Source organism: Apium graveolens, chromosome 3 (genome assembly GCF_009905375.1).
Source record: "Apium graveolens cultivar Ventura chromosome 3, ASM990537v1, whole genome shotgun sequence".
Classification (NCBI taxonomy): Eukaryota; Viridiplantae; Streptophyta; class Magnoliopsida; order Apiales; family Apiaceae; genus Apium; species Apium graveolens.
This window is the reverse complement of record NC_133649.1, coordinates 112,576,547-112,598,394: the sequence shown is the minus strand read 5'-3', so window position 1 is coordinate 112,598,394 and position 21,848 is coordinate 112,576,547. Positions and strand designations below refer to the sequence as shown.

General features: G+C 38.8%; 1 non-coding gene across 1 annotated transcript; it reads left to right on the top strand.

The window, feature by feature from the left end:
• The first annotated feature begins 1,245 nt into the window (after window positions 1–1,245).
• Window positions 1,246–1,352, top strand: LOC141715661 (small nucleolar RNA R71). The gene has a single exon (XR_012572415.1). It is a non-coding gene; the product is annotated as a small nucleolar RNA R71 (small nucleolar RNA).
• Window positions 1,353–21,848: the final 20,496 nt, after the last annotated feature.

Here is a 21,848-nt window from a genome sequence, read left to right as displayed (position 1 = left end):
CTTGCTCCCAAATCACAAAGGCACTTGTCAAAAGTCAGCTTGCCAATGGTGCAAGGAATGGTGAAGCTTCCTGGATCTTTCAGTTTTGGTGGTAACTTTTGCTGCAGAACAGCGCTGCATTCTTCCGTGAGAGCAACGGTTTCAAGGTCATCCAGTTTCACCTTCCTTGAAAGAATAGTCTTCATAAACTTCGCATAACTAGGCATTTGCTCCAGAGCCTCAGCGAAAGGTATATTGATGTGAAGTTTCTTGAACACCTCCAGAAACTTTCCGAACTGTCTATCCAGCTTTTGTTGCTGCAATCTCTTAGGAAAAGGTGGTGGAGGATAGAGCTGTTTCTCCCCTGTATTAGCCTCAGGCAGAGTATGTTCAACAGTAGTCTTCCTTGGTTCCGCCGCTTTCTCCTTTTGCTTAGATTCTTCATCTCTAATTTCAGCTTCTCCTTCTTTTGCCTTTTCAGCATCAACAACTTTTCCAGACCTTAAGGTAATAGCCTTGACTTGCTCTTTAGCTTCCTTCCTGCCTGGTACTTCTGTGTCACTGGGAAGAGTGCCAGGTTGACGATTGAGCACTGCATTGGCTAATTGACCGATTTGATTTTCCAAGGTCTTGATAGAAACCGCCTGACTCTTGCATAACAGCTTAAGTTCCTCAAAACCAGCACTAGTAGGTGCAGCTGTACTTCCCTGTTGAGGGTATGATTGCCTTGTAGCATACTGCTGTGGTTGCTGGAATCCAGGTGGGTTAAACTGTTTACTCACTCCTTGCTGATATGGTGGCTGAATAGCATTCTAATTATTTCCCCAGCTGAAATTTGGATGATTTCTGTTGTTAGGATGATAGGTCACTGGCACAGGCTGCTGTTGTCGCTGATAATTATTCACATACTGAACAGATTCGTTGATAAGAGAACACTGATCTGTAGCATGAGAACCTGCACAAAGCTCACAAACCATAGCTATTTGATTAACTCCATATGTAGCCAGAGAATCAACCTTCATTGATAGCGCTTGGAGCTGGGCTGCAATAGCGGTGGCTGCATCAACTTCCAGAATTCCTGCTACCTTGCCTGACGTCATCCTCTGAGTTAGGTTTTGATGCTCATTTACAGCCATCGTCTCTATAAGATTATACGCCTCAGTATAACTTTTAGCCCATAAGGCGCCTCCAGCTGCTGCATCGAGCATGGGCCGAGATTGGGCCCCCAAACCATTATAGAAACCAGTGATCACCATCTAGTCCGGCATTCCATGATGTGGACATTTTCTCAACATTTCCTTGTAGCGTTCCCAAGCCTCGCACATAGATTCTGTAGGTTGCTGCGCAAACTGAGTAAGAGCACTCCTCATAGCAGCAGTCTTTGCCATTGGATAAAACTTCACCAGAAACTTTTCCGCAAGATCTTGCCACGTAGTGATGGACCCAGCTGGTTCAGAATGTAACCAGTCTTTAGCCTTGTCCCTCAGTGAGAATGGGAAAAGCCTCAACTTGATAGCCTCATCAGTCACGCCATTATACTTAAAAGTGCTGCAGATCTCGACAAAATTCCTTATGTGCATGTTGGGGTCTTCAGTTGCCGCTCCTCCAAAAGAAACAGAATTCTACACCATCTGAATAGTGCCCGGCTTGATTTCAAAGGTGTTAGCTTGAATAGCCAGATGAAGGATGCTTGACTGAATGTCATCAATTTTAGGCCGAGAAAAATCCATAAGAGCTGGATCAACTTGAACAATACGATCTCCCATGTTTACTGGTTCTTTCCGCTCAGTTCCTGAATCCGAATCCTCAAAATCTAACTTCTCCGGAATATCAAGAACTTCGTCTGTCTCCTCAGCTGTATCTAAAGTCCTCTTGCGAGCACGAGAACGAGTTTGCATAAACGCTTGCTAAAGTACCTGAAACACAACCGGAAACAATAATTAACTACTACGTCCTAATCACTGAGTCCTAATGACCAATGATGGTAAGTACATAAACTAAACAAATACGCCGAGTCCCCGGCAGCGGTGCCAAAAACTTGTTAGGGCGAAAACACGCACTAATATTCACGCAAGTATACGCGTTCGCAAGTAATATAGAATACTTTCTAGTTCGTTCCCACAGAGACTCAGACTAAATTATTGTCTAATTAAACTCACTCACCAATGTATGATTACTTCTCAATGTTAAGACACTAACACTTAAAATTGTTGATTAAATATTAACTACAATTAACTACTTAATTAATCGCTTACTTCACACTTCAAATTATCAATAATAAAACACTCATGAGATCACAACTTCATTACTACTTCCTTCAATAGTCATTGTTATTACCTTTAGCATGTGACAGTGATGATATTAATCGAATAACACGAAACTGATAAAAGCCAACTTTTATTGTACTAATACCATTCTACCAAGCATCCACAATTAAGATAGAAGTTGAATAGTCATCAATTATGTTGAGTTCCTATATGTCTACAGAAATTGACAACACAACGATTTAAGCGCAAGTTATTCCTTTTGATTACATAGGGCAAATAAAACTGTTAGAGTTACCCACTAATCATGCACAACATACATGAACCTATGCTAGCATGGCAAGTTCTAAATCTCAAGATCCACCGTCACTTCACAAGAGATTAACACCCTATCTTATATGTTCGCGACGCACATAAGACGAATACGCACAACCAATACTAGATATCATACAATCATCACACACTAAAGTATTAAACAATTGACTAAAGAATTTCATAGTAAATCCGTTGCAACCCCATGATCACGATTAGCCCATAATAGCACTTATCGTCATCATGGGTTCATATGAAATCATGATAAACAAACACAAGAAAATAATAACTAAACTAATTATATTAAAACAGAGTACGTCACAAGAGTAAATAAGTTCAAAGTAAGAAAACTAGCATCCAACGTTACAACAAAACAAGAATCACAAGAAAATATGCTTCCTCTTCGTTGCGGTGTGCTAAATCAGTCTTCTTCCTTATCTCCTTCGCTCCTTGCGTAAAACACGATCTTCTTCAATCCACACTTGTGAAAACGTCTCAAATCTACTTATATAATAGTCCCATAAAACTCAGATTACATAGAAGTGGAAACCAAACAGAAGTAGAAGTCCTGAATAATATATTTTTTTCCCCGACCCTACGCGGCCGCTCAGCATAGCTGAGCGGGCGCTCAGCTTGCTGCGCGGCCGCTCAGCAATGCTGAGCGGGCGCTCAGACCTCTACTGGAAAAAATCTGATTTCCTCCGTTTCTTTCCGTAATCTGCCCGTTTCTTTCCTCTCGTAATGGTGAACACATGCCAAGGCTTATTCTTGATGATTCCTCCCCTGAAATGCAACTATTACCCTGAAATGCATAAACACTAGAAAAACGCATCAAATACACAAAATACTTGATTTCAAGACACCAATTTAAACCATTTTAAGATGTTCTAAGTGGTATAAAATGCCACTTATCAGAGACCCCTATGCCTCCTCCACCAGTCCCTTCTTTTGTGCCTCGAGACATCCCTGGACCTAGTCCTCGTCCCCGTTGGGTACGCAGGTCTGTGTCTACTGTCAGGGATTTCCCTCTCGGCTGCGATCCCAGTTCTTTCATGATGAGACCTCCGGTACCTCCTGTGGCCCCTAGTGGTACTTCTTCACCGATCCCTTATCATGTCCATAGGGCGGTGAATACTTCCTTTATCAGAGATCAGAGTCCAGAGTTTGCTGCCCAGTTGGACCAGGTTCCTATTGCACCATTTCAGGGTATTTCTGCCCCTTTCCCTGAGGTGCGAGCCCGTGTGCGAGCATTGACCCAGATGGCTGTAGAGAGAGCTAGATCTGTTGACCGGTTTATTAGCTCAGAGTTCAGAGCTGTGCAGTATCAGGACCTAGTGAACTGGCTAGTGTTTGAGCTAGGTTCCATTGGTGGCAGTGGTAGTGGCTAGACAGAGTTGCAGTAGAGGGATGCAGAGCTCAGAGTTGACTTCTAGGAGTTCTGTAGTTGTTTACTTTGTATATGTACATTATGTTGTGATAGGTTGTAGTAGGCGAGGCTGTTATAACAGTCAATTTTGGTGTGTATTCAGATGGTTCTTTATAGTTGGATTTTCAGTTGTACTGGTTGGATTCTGTTGGTTATTGTATTTTAGCTGCTTTATCTTATTGTTCAGTTTTTATATATTGTGCGTTGCTGTTATTGTTGTTATTATTATTGTTGTTTCTGTTGCTGGCATTTTTAGATTATAATCATTCACTCAGGACAGATCCAATTATAATGGGGGATGAGAATATTGTCTTAGTGGCAACGCTCTCCTGATGCATAAATATAAACTGCTGGAGCAATCTATTTTTTTATATATGACTATTATGTTTCAGGAGATGCCACCAAAGAGAAATTCTCAGCCCAATAACGGATCTGCTGGGGATCCTTCCATGAGTGATTTGATGAACTTGTTGCGTCAGCAGACTGTACAGCTGGCCCAACAGCAACAACAATTCCAGCAACAATTGCAACAGCAACAGCAACAGCAGCTCATACAGCAACAACAGCAAATCCAACAGCAGCAACTACAAATCCAACAGCAGCATGAGATGAGAGGGGCAAATCAAGGTGTTAGTTTTAAGTCTTTTCAAGCAGTGAAGCCCCCAGAGTTTAAAGGAGAGGTAGATCCTGTTGCTGCCAGGATATGGTTAAAGGAAATGGAAAAAGCGTTTGCGCTCACTAAGGTGAATGAGGTTTTAAAGACTGATTATGCTAGTTATTTTCTGAGGAATGATTCAAATTATTGGTGGGAATCTACGCGAGCCCTAGAAGGAGAAGGTCCAGTTCCCTGGGCCAGATTCACAGAATTGTTTTTGGAAAAATACTTTCCAGCTTGTCTCCAAAGTCAAATGGAGATGCAATTTTTGGAGCTGAAACATGGAAATAGGAGTGTCACGGAATATGAAGCGAAGTTTACGGAGTTGGCCCATATAGCACCGAAATATGTGAGTTCAGAAGCCCAACGAGCAAAGCGGTTTCAACAAGGGTTGAAGCCAGAAATAAGGAGTGGAGTTGTAGCCTTACAACTCAAGACATATACTTCGGTAGTTCAGGCTGCCCTGGTGATAGAAAGTGATCAGAAATTAGCTGCAAAAGAGCAGGGTGAGAAGAAAAGAAAATTTGAAAGTGGACCTGCAAAGTCAGAATCAGGAATAGCAAGTCGAAAGTTCCAGCGTTGGTTTGGCAAAAATAAGAATAAAAAGTTTAAAGGGCAGAACTTTCTCCAAGTTAAGCCCGGTATAACATCAGTTAACTCTGCCCCAACGAGAATGAGTAAGCCAGTAGTTGATTGTAAGACGTGTGGGAAAAAGCACAGTGGGCAGTGCCGAGAGAATGTTAATTTTTTTAAGTGTGGACAGAAGGGTCACTATTCTACGGAGTGTAAGTCTGAGATTCAAGGAGTTACTTATTTTAGTTGCGGCAAAGTGGGACACATAGCTAAGAATTGCAAGTCAGTGATTCAAGGTAATGTTGGAAAGAGTGTGTCCCAAAGGATGACCCAGAAGTCTCCAGTTCATGATTCTGATGTGGTTGCAGGTACGCTTACTCTAAATTCCGTACCTGTTAACATTTTATTTGATTCGGGAGCGTCCAAATCTTTTATATCTTTGAATTGTGTGAATAAAGTGCAATTGATGTTAGAAGACTTAGATGAACCCTTAATTATAGAAGTGGCTAATAAAGATAAAGTACCTGTAAAACAATTTTGTCCTAATTGTTCCCTAAAGATTTCGGGGTATATATTCCCTGTTGACTTAATACCCTTCGAGTTGGGAGATTTTGATGTTATTTTAGGTATGGATTGGTTGTCTCGATATAGGGCAAATATTGATTATAAGAAAAAGGGAGTTGTTATGTACACCTCAGATAATAGAAGGATGAGTTATCAAGGGCAGAGGCAAGATAGGAAGTTTCTCTCAGTGATGCAAGCAAGTAGATTGCTGAGACAAGGATGTGAAGCGTACTTGGCTCATGTAGTGGATACGAAGAAAGAGACCCCTATTTTGGATGAAATCCCTATAGTAAGAGAATTCCCTGACGTTTTTCCAGAAGAATTACCAGGATTGCCACCTGATCGTGAGATAGAGTTTTCCCTTGATTTGGTACCTGAAGCTGAACCAGTTTCTAAGGCTCCATACAGAATGGCCCCGATGGAAATGAAAGAATTAGCTAAGCAACTTCAGGAACTATTGGATAAAGGAGTTATTCGACCCAATGTTTCCCCGTGGGGTGCTCCAGTGTTATTTGTGAAGAAAAAGGATGGAAGTATGAGATTGTGCATTGATTATAGAGAGTTAAATAAGTTGATAATAAAGAATAAGTATCTATTGCCACGAATCGACGATTTGTTTGATCAGCTTAAGGGCGCATGTTACTTCTCAAAAATTGATTTAAGATCTGGCTACCACCAATTGAAGATAAAGCCGGAAGATATCCCCAAAACTGCATTTCGAACAAGGTATGGCCATTATGAGTTTCTAGTGATGTCGTTTGGATTGACGAATGAGCCAGTAGCTTTCATGGATTTGATAAATAGGGTATATAAGGAATATTTGGATAAATTTGTTATTGTATTTATTGATGACATCCTCATATATTCGAAGAATCCAGAAGATCACGCAGTACATCTGCAGATTGCCCTTCAAAAGTTAAGAGAAAAGCAATTGTATGCTAAGTTTTCTAAGTGTGAGTTTTGGCTGACGGAAGTACAGTTCCTTGGTCACGTAATAAGTAAAGAAGGTATCAAAGTAGACCCGGTAAAGATTGAAGCCGTATCAAAATGGGAGCAACCGAAGATACCAATGGAAATAAGAAGTTTTCTTGGATTAGCAGGATATTATCGAAGGTTTGTGAAAGATTTCTCGAAGATTGCATCCCCACTAACCAAGTTGACCAGGAAGAATGAGAAGTTCGTTTGGACGGAAAAGTGTGAAGAGAGTTTCCAGAAGTTAAAATGAAGATTAGTGACGGCTCTAGTATTAGCACTACCAGATGAGACGGGAAACTTTGTAATTTATAGTGATGCTTCTCTGAAAGGATTGGGATGTGTGTTAATGCAGCATGACAAAGTGATTGCGTATGCCTCCAGACAACTAAAGCCTCCCGAGCAGAAATATCCAGTTCATGACCTTGAATTGGCGGCTATAGTATTTGCTTTAAAGTTATGGCGTCATTACTTGTATGGCGAGAAATGCGACATTTATACAGACCATAAGAGCCTAAAGTATATATTCACGCAGAAAGATCTGAACATGAGGCAAAGAAGGTGGTTAGAGTTGATTAAGGACTATAATTGTTCGATTAATTATCACCCAGGTAAAGCCAATGTAGTGGTTGATGCCTTTAGTAGAAAGGAAAGGCTGAATATGATTAAGATTGCGGAAGAGTTGGCACGAGACTTAGAAAGAATGGAAATTGAAGTTCGAGGATCTAACGGAAGTCAAGAGCAACTATATGAAATTACTTTCCAGCCGGCCTTGATGGAAAAGATTAGAAGATGTCAAGAAGGAGTTATGGAACAAGAGTTGGATACTTTGACAGGAGAAGAGTTGTGTACTCAAAAAGATAGTCAAGGTTTATATAGGTTTTCGTCCAGAGTTTGGATTCCTGATGTAACAGAGTTTAAGAACGAAGTATTGCAGGAAGCACATAACTCTAGGTTTTCTATCCACCCTGGTAGTACCAAGATGTACCAGGATTTGAAGAGAAATTTTTGGTGGCCAGGAATGAAGAAGGATATTGCCAATTGGGTAAGTAAATGTCACGTGTGTCAGACGGTGAAAGCAGAGCATCAACGACCGAGTGGATTTTTGCAACCTTTGAAGATTCCCTAATGGAAATGGGAAGATATTGCTATGGATTTTGTAGTGGGATTGCCAAAGACGAGAGCGAATCATGATGCTATTTGGGTAATCATTGATAGATTGACTAAGTCGGCGCATTTCCTTCCGATTAATGAGAGGTATTCGTTGGAAAGGCTAGTAAAGTTTTACTTGGATGAGATAGTTACCAAACATGGAGTTCCTGTTTCTATAGTGTCGGATCGAGACCCTAGATTTAATTCCAGGTTCTGGACTAAATTCCAAAAGTGCCTAGGAACGAAATTGAATATGAGCACCGCCTATCACCCTCAGACGGATGGCCAAAGTGAAAGGACGATTCAGACCATAGAGGATATGTTGAGAGTCTGTGTTCTAGATTTTAAGGGTAATTGGGACGAGCACCTACCTTTGATTGAGTTCTCGTATAATAACAGCTACCATGCCAGTATAGGGATGCCACCTTATGAAGCTTTGTATGGATGAAAGTGTAGATCACCATTGTACTGGGATGAGGTAGGAGAAAAGAAAGTGTTAGGCCCTGAGTTGGTTCAGCAAACTAGAGATGCCATAGTGTTGATTCGGAAAAGATTGGAAGCAGCTCAAGATAGACAAAGAAAATATGCAGATTTGTATAGGAAAGACATGGACTTTGAGATAGGAGCTTTGGTGTTACTAAAAGTATCGCCTTGGAAAGGGTTAGTACGATTTGGTCGGAAGGGTAAACTTAGTCCTAGATTCATAGGACCCTTTGAGGTTTTGAAGAAAGTGGGAAATGTCGCTTATGAGATAGCATTACCACCACAGTGGCAGCATATTCATAATGTGTTTCACGTGTCTATGTTGAAGCCCTATGTCCCTAATTCGAATCAAGTTATAGAATATGAACCGATTGAGCTTCAACCAGATTTGTCCTATGTAGAACAACCAGTTCAGATCCTAGACCGTAAGGAACGAGTCCTTAGGAATAAATCAATTCCTATAGTAAAAGTTTTGTGGAGAAATCCTCGAGTAGAAGAGTCTACTTGGGAATTGGAGTCAGACATGCTTGATAAATATCCTCATTTGTTTAGTTGAATTAGATTCTGGGGACATAATCTTTTTAAGGGGGAAAGAATATAACGACTCGTGTATTTTTATTTTATTTCTAATATTTGGAAGTATAATAAAAGTTTAAGTAAATAAATAAAAGATGTGTATTGATTTTGGCAGCGGTTATTGATTGTTATTTAATTAATTATGATTTGTTGATATGTGGAATTGAATTGTGTGATTTATTAGTGAGTTACATGATTTTATTTTGCTTGTAAAAGTGATTTTATTGTAATTTTAATTCCATGAATATTTGGGTTGTCTTTAAAATTGGTTTTCTAATTTTATAATTTCAATAATTATTTTTAGGACTTTATAAAATTGAGAAATCAATATTTTGTTAATTATTCATTTTTAAATAATTTTCTGAGTGTGTTAAATGCTAAAATCCATATTTAATCATGGGAATCTTTAAAAATTATGAAATTTATATTTTATTAAGTTCGTATTATTCGGAGAATTTTAAAATTATTTTGGGAATTTTCGGGAATCGTTTCACCCGCGCGTCGTTTCGTTGTTTGTTAAAGAGCGGGTATAAAGTGCGCTTTCGGAATTATTTTTAAAATTTTGAAAATTATGTTTTAATTAGTTTAGAATATTTCGGATCTTTTTGGATTAGTTGGAATTTATTTCAATGTGTTTTTAATACTACTTGGTTCGTTGGGTTCCGGGGATTCAGAAGTCTGGATTAATAATAAACCAACACGTATCCTGTTTTAACAGGACACGTGTGGCTGCCCTGTTATTTCCTTGGCTTATTTCCCTTTGGTCATTCGGCTGTGTCTTGAACTCTCTCGATTCTCTGTTCTCTCTCTCGATTGTTTCTTGCTTTTGCTCGGCTCCTTTCCTCGATTTCCATCTTCTTCCTTTTACTTTGCTTCCCTGGGCTTCGTTTCTCCATTTCTCTGTTTTTCCGGCGATCTCTCCGGTGAGCCGCCCCTATTTTCCGGTTGGCTTGGCTTTAATTTATACAGTTGGTATACATATATATATACGTGTGCCATGTGTGTATGTGTGTGTGTATGTGTGTGTGTGTGTGTGTGTGAGGCGCGGTGGCGCGTGTGTTACCTATGTAGTGATGCGGTTGTGTGTTTGGTTGGGCTGGTTTTTGGGCTTGCAGTTGGGCTCTACTATTGGGCTTATTTTGTGAGCTTGTTTTTGCAGTTGGGTTTTTGGATTGTTTTGTTTGGGCATGTTCGTGTAGCAGATTGGTTATTGTAAATTGATTTTGATTCTTTTTATTTACTTAATTTTTCTGCAGAGAAATAAATGAGTATCATTTGTGAAATAAAAGAATTTCGTGGCGAGAAAATAATATTAATCGATATGATTTATTTGGGAACCCGTATTATATTGGGCGCCAATAAATTGTGCCGCCGTTGACGATGAACTTCGGTGAGTCAACGGTGGACGGTGATGATGATGTTCTGAGTCCTAAATTCTATAAATAAATAAAATAAAATAATTATGTAAAATATGTTTGGATTTAGATAATTAATTTTTATTGGTGTTGGGTTGTTCAGAATAATGTTGTGGATTGTTGAGAATTGTTGACGTCGATTATAATCGACGGGTAGTCTTATAAATAAAGAAGTTGCTACCAAAATTTTCTAAAAATATATTTGTAATCGTACATAATTATGTGTTACATGTTACTCCTATTTATGTTCGAGAGATGTGATTACATGATTATGTGTATAATAATAATATGAGTCGGGTTGTCGGATTTGGGTCATTAGGATTTGAGGATATCAAGCATGTCAGTATAACTAATTAGGGTATTCTGTAATTATAGATCCCGGTCGAGTTGTTCCAGGATCAAAGTCAGCGTGAAAGCTATTTAGGGTTTGTAAAGCGTTGCAAGGCAAGTACCCCTGACCATTCTTTTATGGTTCAGTGCATATGAATAGCTAAATGTTTTATTCTCGTAATGGAACAGAAACGTTTTAAGTTACGTATCCACTGTAGTTATAAAATCACTGTTTTCGAATTGTTTTGGGGAAAATTAACTTCGAAAGGTACCTGTCTCAAATGAAATGAATTGCGAAACGAATTTTATATGTGTGCTGGTTAATTAAATGATTTTGAAAATGAGATAGGTACAAGTGTTTTGAAAACTGGATAAAATGGTCAGATATGGCATACATTGGGGCCAGAGTAGGCCTATTGAGGTGGCGTAAGAGGCTAATTCGGTTGCGCGCATTATAAAACCGATTAGTCCAGCAGGTCAGAGACCTAGCTAGTCTCTGAGTTCCGGAACAGGTAAATGGGATGGCAGTTAGAGCCGTCTGGTGTTGATAGCCTGATCAGCTGTCTTCACATATCCGCTATATATCTGATTGGGATTTGTGAATTATATGAAAGCATGATTGATTGATACAACGGTTTTATAAAATGATTAGCATGCTAAAATTGGACTCTGGTATTACACATCACACTACAATATTGTTTTCACAAAGCATGCTAATTAGTGATATCCAGTTGCTTTGATTATCATTATGAAATGTTGATATCATGATTACAGCTCTGTTCCCATTATTGTTACATTACTGTTTTAATCTGTTATTCATATTTGGTACTGCTGAGCGATTATGCTCACCCTTGCAAACTGTTATGTATATTTCGCAGATGCCTAGAAGATCAGTCAGACCGACCCGTGTTTCCGCCCCTACTGGACCTGGCTCCTCTGAGGTAGTTTGTATCAGACCATGAGGTCTGAAGAGTTGCTGAATAAAGTTAGTGTGTCTTAGATATTGAATAAAGAGTTTGTAATAATGAGAACCTGAATTATACTTGAACCTGGATCGGATCTTGGTTTGGGGTCAAGTTAGTATATTTTAATAATAATTCTGTTGTTTATATTTTTGGTAATTGTGTTTAGTGACGTCAACTCCTGACCCCGGGGTTGAGGCCGTCACAGTTATTGATCTAGTATCGATATCTGTTAAGCATTCAACACACGCACATTTCTGGTTTGTGAGTTGGTTTGCGGGATTTATTCAAACTTTGTTTTAAGTCATTGCATTCTTAGAGGCATTGGCTTATTCATTTGGTTATGGTTATTCTGAGGGGATCGATTGCATTATCATTTAGTTGCATTCATGCATTAGGTTTGTTTTGTAGTTTTGAGTCTGTTTATGCTTGAGGACAAGCATCGATTCAAGTTTAGGGGTGTGATAAGTGGATTTTATATCCATTTGGAATGCTTTATTACAAGCTTAAATTGGTGTTTTGGACTCAAGTTGTTGGTATTTTGATGTGTTTTTGTGTTATTGCATTTCAAGTATCAGTTAAATGAAGAAAGGAGTTTTTAAAGGAAATATGATGAAAAGTGATCAGATTTAGAATCCAAGGCCACTTTTCAAGTTGTACAGAATTTCGTTAGCTTCGCATGGGCAGTTGAATCGCCTAATTCTGACGAGTAGAACTCAAGTTATGGCTAAAATAAGATTCATCAGAATTTTCTAGAAGTCGCCCACGCGGCCGCGTCAGAAGTGCACGCGACCGCATGCCGACACGCGGTCGCGTCAGACCCGCATGCGACCGCATGCTGATGCGTGGCTGATTTCGCTGAAAAGGCCTTTTTGGAGTGGAATTTGATAATTTTAAGGATACAGGTCCACTAGGGGCTTATATACTTAAAAAAAAGGGTTTTCATCATCTGAAAAGATTGGGAGATCAAGGAGAAGACCTAGAAGCACAAAACAACTGCGAAAAAGAAGATCTTATTTTCTACTTGTGATTCTTTGAAAATAGTTGTAACTTTGAATGCTCGTTTTCATTCTTGTTGAACCTAGACCTTTTTTTATTCGTACTTTGATTACTATTCAGTTTATTAAGACCTTGTTTTATACCATGCTTTCATTGGAACCCATGATGACGATGAGTTCAATTATGGGCTAATCGTTATCACGAGATTCTAGCGGATTTACTTATGGATTTCAATAATTAATTTGTTTCGATATCTTGGTGTGTGGTAATTGATTGATATCCTAGTATTGGTTATGCTTATTCGTCTTATGTGCGTAGCTAATATATAAGATAATGTGTTAATCTCTATTGAAGCGATAATGAATATAGAGGTTTAGAACTTGCCATGCTAGCATAGGTTCATGTATTTGTTATGCATGATTCGTAGGTAATTTTAACCATCTTACTTGCCCTATGTAATCACGATAGATAACTTGCGCATTAAACCGTTATATTTTCAATTCTTATAGACTTATAAGGACTAAGCATAATTGGTGTCTATTCAACTTCTATCTCTTTTGTGGATGCTTGGTAGTAGGGTATTCGTACAACGAAAGTTAGCGTTTACTAGTTTCGTGTTATCTGATTACTGTCATCACCATTACATGCTAAGGTTAAGAACAAAAAGGCTATTGAATGAAGTATTTAATGAAGTTAGAATCCCATATTTGTCTTATATAATATACAACCCTCTTTACTCTCTTAGTTATAATTGTTAGTTTAATTCTTAATTATAAACAACCCCAATTTGTTATTTGTCTTAGCATTGAGCGATAACCATACATTGTTGCATAGGTGCATAAATTGAACTTAACCTAAACCAGTCTCTGTGGTAACAAATCTGATTTATATCTTACACTATTTGCGAACGTGTATACTTGCGTGAATATTAGTGTGTGTTTTCGCCCTAACAGCGCTACGCACCTTTGGTATTTTGTATATGGGAGTAGGGCTGATTTTGTATGTATGTATATGTGTCTATAATTCTTATCAAAATATTCTGAAAATATTGCATTCTTTTCAAGTTTTAACGAGTCGAGCTCAAGTCGAACGAGTTCGAGTCGAGCTCGAGCCGAGCCCGAGCCAAACATATAAAAGCTCGGCTCAAGCTCGTTTTTGTTAACGAACATATTTTTGTGTTCGAACTCGAGTTCTTAATGAACAGAGTGAAACCGAGCTCTTATCGAGCCGAGCTCGAGCTTATTTACGAACAACTCTGTTCGTGAATAACCCTAGTGACAACTTGTGTCAAAATTAAATTAAAATTAACCGAGAGGTACCAAGAAGCATGAAGTGAAGGTATCTCGCTACACTTCAAGAGTAGTTTAGGTGTTACGAGATGGAAGAGATGACTGAGGAACATTTAGACGGTATCTTTTTAATGCTCATAACTTATTTACCGTATCTGATTGCAATCGTATGATACAAATAATGCTAATGCTCATTCGTCGAATAAACTAGCAGCATTCGTTGATATTCCAAGGTTTGGCGGTCTGGGGTACTGCTTGTATATATAAAGTGATAGGGTATAAGCAGCCTGGCTAAGGCCCAACACAGATCTAGGGTGAGGCAGGCTCAACTGGTGGACCAAGACACCCCTCACCCAGAGCAGTCAAGTGGAGAAACCCAGGCTCAGGTGCTAACCCAGGACCTGGATCATCCACCAACCTGGATCCATCACAGTACTAGGATACCCAGCTAGAGTGAACCCGAAGGGGCGCCCTACAAGCACATGCATGCCCCACAACCCGCCAAGGAGGGGTACGCGGGCACGCGACGATGGCAGTTATCAACAACTAACATATCAGACAAACACAGCGCGTGTCAGAGTACCATTGGGACACCCTGAAGGTGGTCCTTTCCTAGACACGTGTATGCAATCTACCCAAGCTAAGCGTCCTCCGCCTCCGACAACCAACGGCCCTGATCTAGAGGTACCAACCCCTAAACCCTACCTTTGGGCTATATATACCCCCAAAGATGAATGGTTTAGGGGTTAGACACATTTTGAACACACACACTCTCTTACACACAACTTATACACACACAACCACCCTTGTCCTCTCTATCTTCATCTTCCCCAACCAAACTCTTATTCTTACACCGGAGGCACCGCGGGGACAAAACCCCCCTCCGGTGTTATTTTGTAGTCTCCCCACAGCAGCTACACCCTGCTCTCAGAAGGAAGATCCATGCACGGCGTCGGGGATCCGGAAGAACACCTGAATTTATTCGAACAAATCGCACAAATATACTACTACAACGACTTAACAAAGTCCAGGTTCTTCGCGTCGACCCTCAAAGGGGGGCTCAAAGGTGGTTCAGCAGGATTCCCTCACGAAGCATCCACTCCTGGAAAGAGTTTAGAGGAGCCTTCCTTAGAAGATTCAGAGCCAATAAGACACATGAAATGCATATGTGTCACCTGGAAACCATCCGCCAATATGACAATGAATCACTCTCAACCTACATGCGGAGGTTCCGGGAAGCAATCAACAAAGTCTTGAATCTTGATGAGCGGGAGGCACTGAGCATATTTCGAAGGAACCTGGATCCTAGACACAATGAGAGGTACATTGTAGAGTTGATAAATAAGGAACCACAAAGCTTAGCTGCTTCCTACTCTATGGCAGCCAAATTCATCAAGGAGACAGATGTGCTCAAGGCGATGATGATGACCCGGAACGGGGGATCTAGGAGCAAGAATTCCAATGACCGACCGAAAGGGGGTTACCATCAGAAAAAGAAGTTCAAGCAAAGCCAACAAGCCCAGCAGACCAATGTGGTGCAAAATACTCCAATATTTCAGAGACTTGGTCCTAAGACAGAATCTAAAAGCGACCCCGGTCCAACTAGGCAAGCCAGATAGCCTAGGCAAGAACCCGATTGGACACCACTAAACAGGACCAGGGAGGAAATTCTAAGAGAAATCAAAGACAAGCCATTCTATTACTCCCTGAAGCCCATGCAGACTCCCTCAGAGAGCAGGCCTTACAACAGGCAATGTGACTATCATGAAACCCATGGGCACAAAACTGAAAACTGTCTCTCTCTTAAATACTTCATTGAAGACCAAGTCAAGAAGGGTAACCTGAATCAGTATGTCTCCCGGGATACAAATCAAAAGGAAGAAAGACAAAGAAGAGGGATGAATGTAGTGAATATGGTCCTAGGGGGTCCCACTCACCCCCAGGAGCCCGGGCTCAGGAGATGAAGTATTCTCCATCCAATCCTACCCGGAGATGGTAATCTCATAAAGCCGCAAGGATTATGAAGGGGTCAATCCGAACCACAATAAAGCTTTGGTGGTAACACTTGATATTTTTGATAATGAGGTAAGGAGAATGCTGATAGACAATGGCTCTTCAGTAAATATATTATTCAAGCATATTGTGGACCGGATGAAGCTAGGGAGCATGCGCTCAATTGAATGCCGAGAGGACCCCCTCTATGAGTTCAGGAATAATTTGGTCCCGATCCAGGGAACCTTATACTTTCCAGTGATATTTGGATCAGCTCCAAACCAAGTCACCCATGTGATAAAATTCTACATGATCAACACTCCCTCATCCTACAATGGCATAATTGGCCGATCAGATCTAACCAGGATCTAAACAATCACCTCCATATCACACTTAAAAATCAAATTTCCAACTCCAACGGGGGTAAGAGAAGTTAAGGGAGACTGTAACGTTTGAGAAATATTATGTAATTATTTTATCAATAAATAATTATTATGTGATTTTTATGTGAATTTTGGTGAATTATTTGACGATGGATAATCATAATTGGATGTTTATTTCTGATAAAATTTAAGTATTTTAATTTTTAATTATCCAGAATTAAATGTAGATAATTTTGGTATTTTCTGGATTGCTGTATGATTTTATAAGAATTTATAGAATTAATAATGATTATTTTTACATAATTATAAAATTACTTTCTGGAATCAGATATCATCCCACTTCAACCGTTTTTGCGTTTCTACAACCCGAAACTCTTCCGAAAACTCCTTCCTAACCTAATCTGATAATTCTGAACACTTTTCATGTTTTGACTTTTTCGATCCAGGGTACGGTTTGATCCGTACGAGTCCCAGCATGAAAATTTCGATACTCCAATCATTTTATATATCGATAAAATTCGTATTTTCAAAAGGGGAGACATTATTACCTTATTTTCGTATAAAGTATTTTATAGGAAGCTCTGTTTTGATAATTATCCAAATTTGGTATTAAAATCGTATCGTCTTTTCAGTTACTTAGCGGCTAAGTAACCTATTTTCGGATCTGATCTGTAAATATAATTAGCGAATTATTAAATAAATAAAATACTCGATGAGTCTGTTAGCTGTGCTTTGCTTTATTACAAATTGTGTGTGATCCGTTAGGTACAAAGATTAATTGTAAAGTTAATTATTGAGTTGTACGAAATATTTTGCTTTTAAAATGATTTTATTGAATATTTATTCTTATAAATGCTAAAATTGTTTCAAAAATTATTTTTGTTATTCTATAATTTTATTTATTAATTTTAGGGGTTTATAAAATTTAGAAATCAGTATTTTATTAATTATTTAATTCTAAATGATTTTCTGACTTCATTAAACTGTGAAATCAGTATTTAATTCTAGAATACTTCAAAAATCATGAAAATTTTATTTTATTAATTTTTAAATATTTTGATAATTTCAAAATTATCCCGACAATTTTTTGGATTTTATTTATCCGCACGTCTGTTCTTTAATTTACAAAATGCGGGTCTGATTTACATTTCAACAATGATTTAGAAATTCTGGAAACTTTATTTTGATAACCTCTAATTATTCCGAGATTTTAAAAATTATTTCCGAGAATCTTTGAGTGATTTTACCCGTTAAATGCTCGTTAAATTTTGAAGTTTCGGTGTACGAAATCAGAACTATCAAAATAAAAAGAAAAAGGAGGGGGCAGGTGTTTAATCGGGTTTAGCCCGTTTTCTCCCCTTTTTCTTCAACCTCTCCGCCTCTCACTCTCATCTCTCTTTATTCTCTCTCGCGCTGTTCTCTCTGTTCTCTCCATGTTCTCTCTCTCCTACCCGGCTCAATTAATCTCCTTTTTCTTTCCCTTTCTCTACCCCATATTTGTGTTCCTGTTTTTGGTAAGTTTCCTCGCCGTCGCCACCTTGATTTTTCCGGTTGTCCTGTTTCTATTTCTCCGGCTGCCGTTTTGTTCCGGTTGTTGGCTTCAGTTTGTTCCTGTTTGGCTGTATATGTATATATCTATATGTGTATCTGTGTATCGATTGTGTGTGTGCGTGAAAACTGTGTGTGTGTGTGTAAGAGAGAGAGAGAGAGAAAATTATGCGTGTGTATTGTGTGTGTGTGAGAAAACTGTGTGTGTGTGTGATGTGTGGGTGTGGGAACTGCGTCTGTGTTGCTGCGTTTTTCCGGCCTGTGGTCGCCGGATTCTGTTCTGTTTCTGTTATGTGCACGCGTGTTGTGCGCGTGTTTTTATGATGAATCGAAACTAATATTAACTATATTTTATTTTAATTTTCTGCAGAAATCAATTGATTGCACTTCATGAAATAAAAAGATTTCGTGCGAATATTGTAATATTTAATCGGTGAAATTCGCGAAGGATGTCCGATATAGTCGGAAACCCGTGAATTTTATCGCCGTCGGCGATGAGCCTCGGCGAGCCGAAGGTGGACGGTGATGATTTTTATCTGAGTCCTACATTTATTAATTAAATAAAATTAGTTCGGTAAAAATTACTTGCGAAATGAAAAATACGAATAAAACATAAAAACACGGATGATAATAATAATTAATAATTGAGTTGTATCGGTGATTGGGAATTGTGATTGTGATTGGATGTTGTTGTTTTGATTGGATTGATGTCGAATGGCTTCGACGGGTAGGCCGATAAACAAAGGAGACGCTGCCCGATTTTCGGGAAATTAATTCCGAAATACAGGAGTGTAACCCGCAATTATCGGAGACATCGAATAACCATATATAATTATATTATATGAACATAAGGGCGATTGAGACAAAATAATTTATAAATAATCGATTTCCCTGTTTTTCAAAAACGACGAGTATACGTATTTTCCGAAAATAAATACCGAACCAAGTTTCAAAGATGTGGACCATAATTTCTATGTGTATTCCAATAATACATATAAATATGAGTTCGGTTATGACATCGTATGGGTAGAATAGGATAGCGATTTGATGTTAAGCTTAAGCGATTATCTGAATTAGGGTATTTCAACCCTGTAGGTCCTAGATGGAAAACCCGAGTATCAATATCGGACTAGGAATGATCTAGTGATTAGACGTCGAGATCAATGAAGTTCCAATCGAAGAACCTAAGTGTTGGGATCGTATCCAAAATGGGATAGTAGTTTGACGATAAAAGCTGCGCATTCAAGTTGAACCAAAGTCAATTAGTGATAATAGTTAAAACGTATCGAGGCAAGTATTCCTGATTTTTCTTTTAAAATAATGCAATTACTTCTTTGTTCCTATTCTAAGTTCAGAATAGTTAAATGTTTTATATTTCGCTGCAATTACTCTGATTATGCATGATCCTTTTATTCTTGTTCCTATATTATCGATTGCTCTCTTGAGCAAATACCCATTCTTTTGGGTTATTTACGAACCCTGAATTGGGATGTTTTGAATTCAAAAAGATTTGATATCAAAATACTCCACGGGCTGGATAGTGATATTTTGGGGATTAAGTTTTACTTAATCCTAAGGACCGGGACTTGACCGGTTCCTTGAGATGGGCCGTAGTGCCTGGGGACCCGACTGGATCTATACAGGTAGGTATAGATCTGCACTGTATCCTGACTGATCAGCAGGATATAGATGCGAACTAGTGTCCAGTCTAATTTGTTTTTGATCGCCATTAACGGCATTCTCTCTCGAAAGGTTTTATGATTCCAAAACTGGAAAAAAACCCTGATTCTGAAGAAGAATTTGGGAATCGCTTGTCACTTTTGGACTTATAGTTGAAGGCTGGGTAACAGCCAACGTTTATTCGCTCAACCCGCCCAAATAAATAGAATTGTTTAAAATTGTTTTGAGATTTTGTCCGGAAGTTTTTCTCTTGGTATTAATGCTTGAAACTCAAATTATATACTTGCTGGGCATTTTTGGCTCACTCTTGCTTTGTAAATTCTGATTTCTGCCTGAAACTAATAAGGATAAAAGTGAACAACTTTGATAGACAACAGAAGTTAGAGAAATCTCCGCTGCGAGAGGTTGAAGAAGTTATAAGAATATGACAAAGAGCATTAGGACTATGGTATTTTCACTGGTATTATAGTTATTGTAAGTTGTAGAAGGTTAGATTCTTGTTTCATACCACAACCTGTAAACGATCCGGATTCAAGGGGTTAATTGAATATTCTTTTATTTTATGCAAAGATTGTTTGGTGACACCAAATCTTGACCCCGGATTTGGGTTGTTACAGAGACTATGAGGTCGCTGAAAGATGCTACAGCCAGGCCTTGGTCATGGCCGAAACCCACCAAGAAAATAAGAGAAAGGCCACAGTCCTTCGCAAATAGCAAAGTATTAAGAAACATCGTCCCCACTCAAGAGATGATGCGAGAAAAATAAGTCCAGGTTATAGAATCCATTCCGGATCCAAAAGCAACCAAGCCAAGCTCGAAAGAGCAAGAAAGCAACCAAGTCACGGCATAGATCGAATTGAGCCCAGGCCTCGGCCAGGGCAATCTTACTGTGCAAGCAACCAACCCTGAAACAAGTGAAGTAAGGGTAATCAACCAAAAAGAAATGACAGCCCATGGTCAAATCTATATGAAGAGGAATACAGAAGCTCGAATCCAGTAATTGGTATCAAACATGGATCAAGCCAAGATCGAGGCTGCAGTGGAAATAGAAACAATCATTATTGATGAAATCAATCCTTCCAAGATGGTAAAGATAGGATCCGACCTCAGAGCTACCTTCAGAGAAGACCTGGTGTCATTGCTCCGAGGGTACTCTGAAATATTTTCCTGGAGCCCAAGAGACATGCCCGATTGGACGAATCCATAGTAATGCATAGCTTGGACGTCAATCCAGAGAGGAAACCAGTTAAGCAGAAGAGAAGAAATTTTGCCCCAGAGAGACAAAAAGCAATAGATGAAGAGGTTGAGAAACTACTCAAAGCTAGGATCATATATGAGGTCAAGTACCCGGAATGGTTGGCTAATATTGTTGTTATTCCCTAATAATACAACAAGAATTATAGAAGGGGGGGTTGAATGTAATTCTGGCTACTTTTCCAAGATTTTAAAAACTGTTCTAACTGAATATATATAAGTGTTTGATTTGTAGAGTGCGGAATGAAAGAGTTATATAATATAAACATAAAGTAATAAGAACACAACTTTTAAAACTTTATGGTGGATTTGAATGTATCCACCAGAGATATATATATCAGTTTGAGAACTCTGTGTAGCTTAAAATGGCTCACAGCTGCTTTACAAGTAGAACAAACAAATTACAAAGAAATTCTTGACAAGTACAACTTTTTCTATCTCTCTTTTAAAATGTGTTTGCTTAGTTGAATGTTCTATTAGCTACACTTGGTTTATATATCACCAAGTTTACATGACAATAAGACAAGATAATAAAACAAACATATCTAGTCTAACTCCATGCTGCTTCACTACTCTATTCCAGCATCTTTGAATATCTTCACAATTGCATGGAAATGGTAATGCTTCTTTGTTCTCAAATTCTTGCTTAACAGGCTACCACATTCCTTTTGCAAACACCCAAACGCATATGACTGTGTTGTCACTGTCAACAGATATTTGAATTTGATCATCCGTCGGGTACATGTTTATAATTCGTCGGGAAACTTTGTTGATCATCCGACGGGTAGCTTTGTTGATCATCCGTCGGGTAGCTATTTGTCACTTGACTCATTTCACTTATACAGAATTACAAGACATCTCATATTTATAATTAATCAACCTATTCTGCATATCCACTAGTAGTCAACATGACTCATATACTCCTACAGAATCTGCACAAAGTTGTTAACAGAAATGTGCTACAATACTTATTTGTTACATAAGATACTCACCCGGTGGATGTCAAATTATCATCTGTCGGGACTATATTAAATCATCCG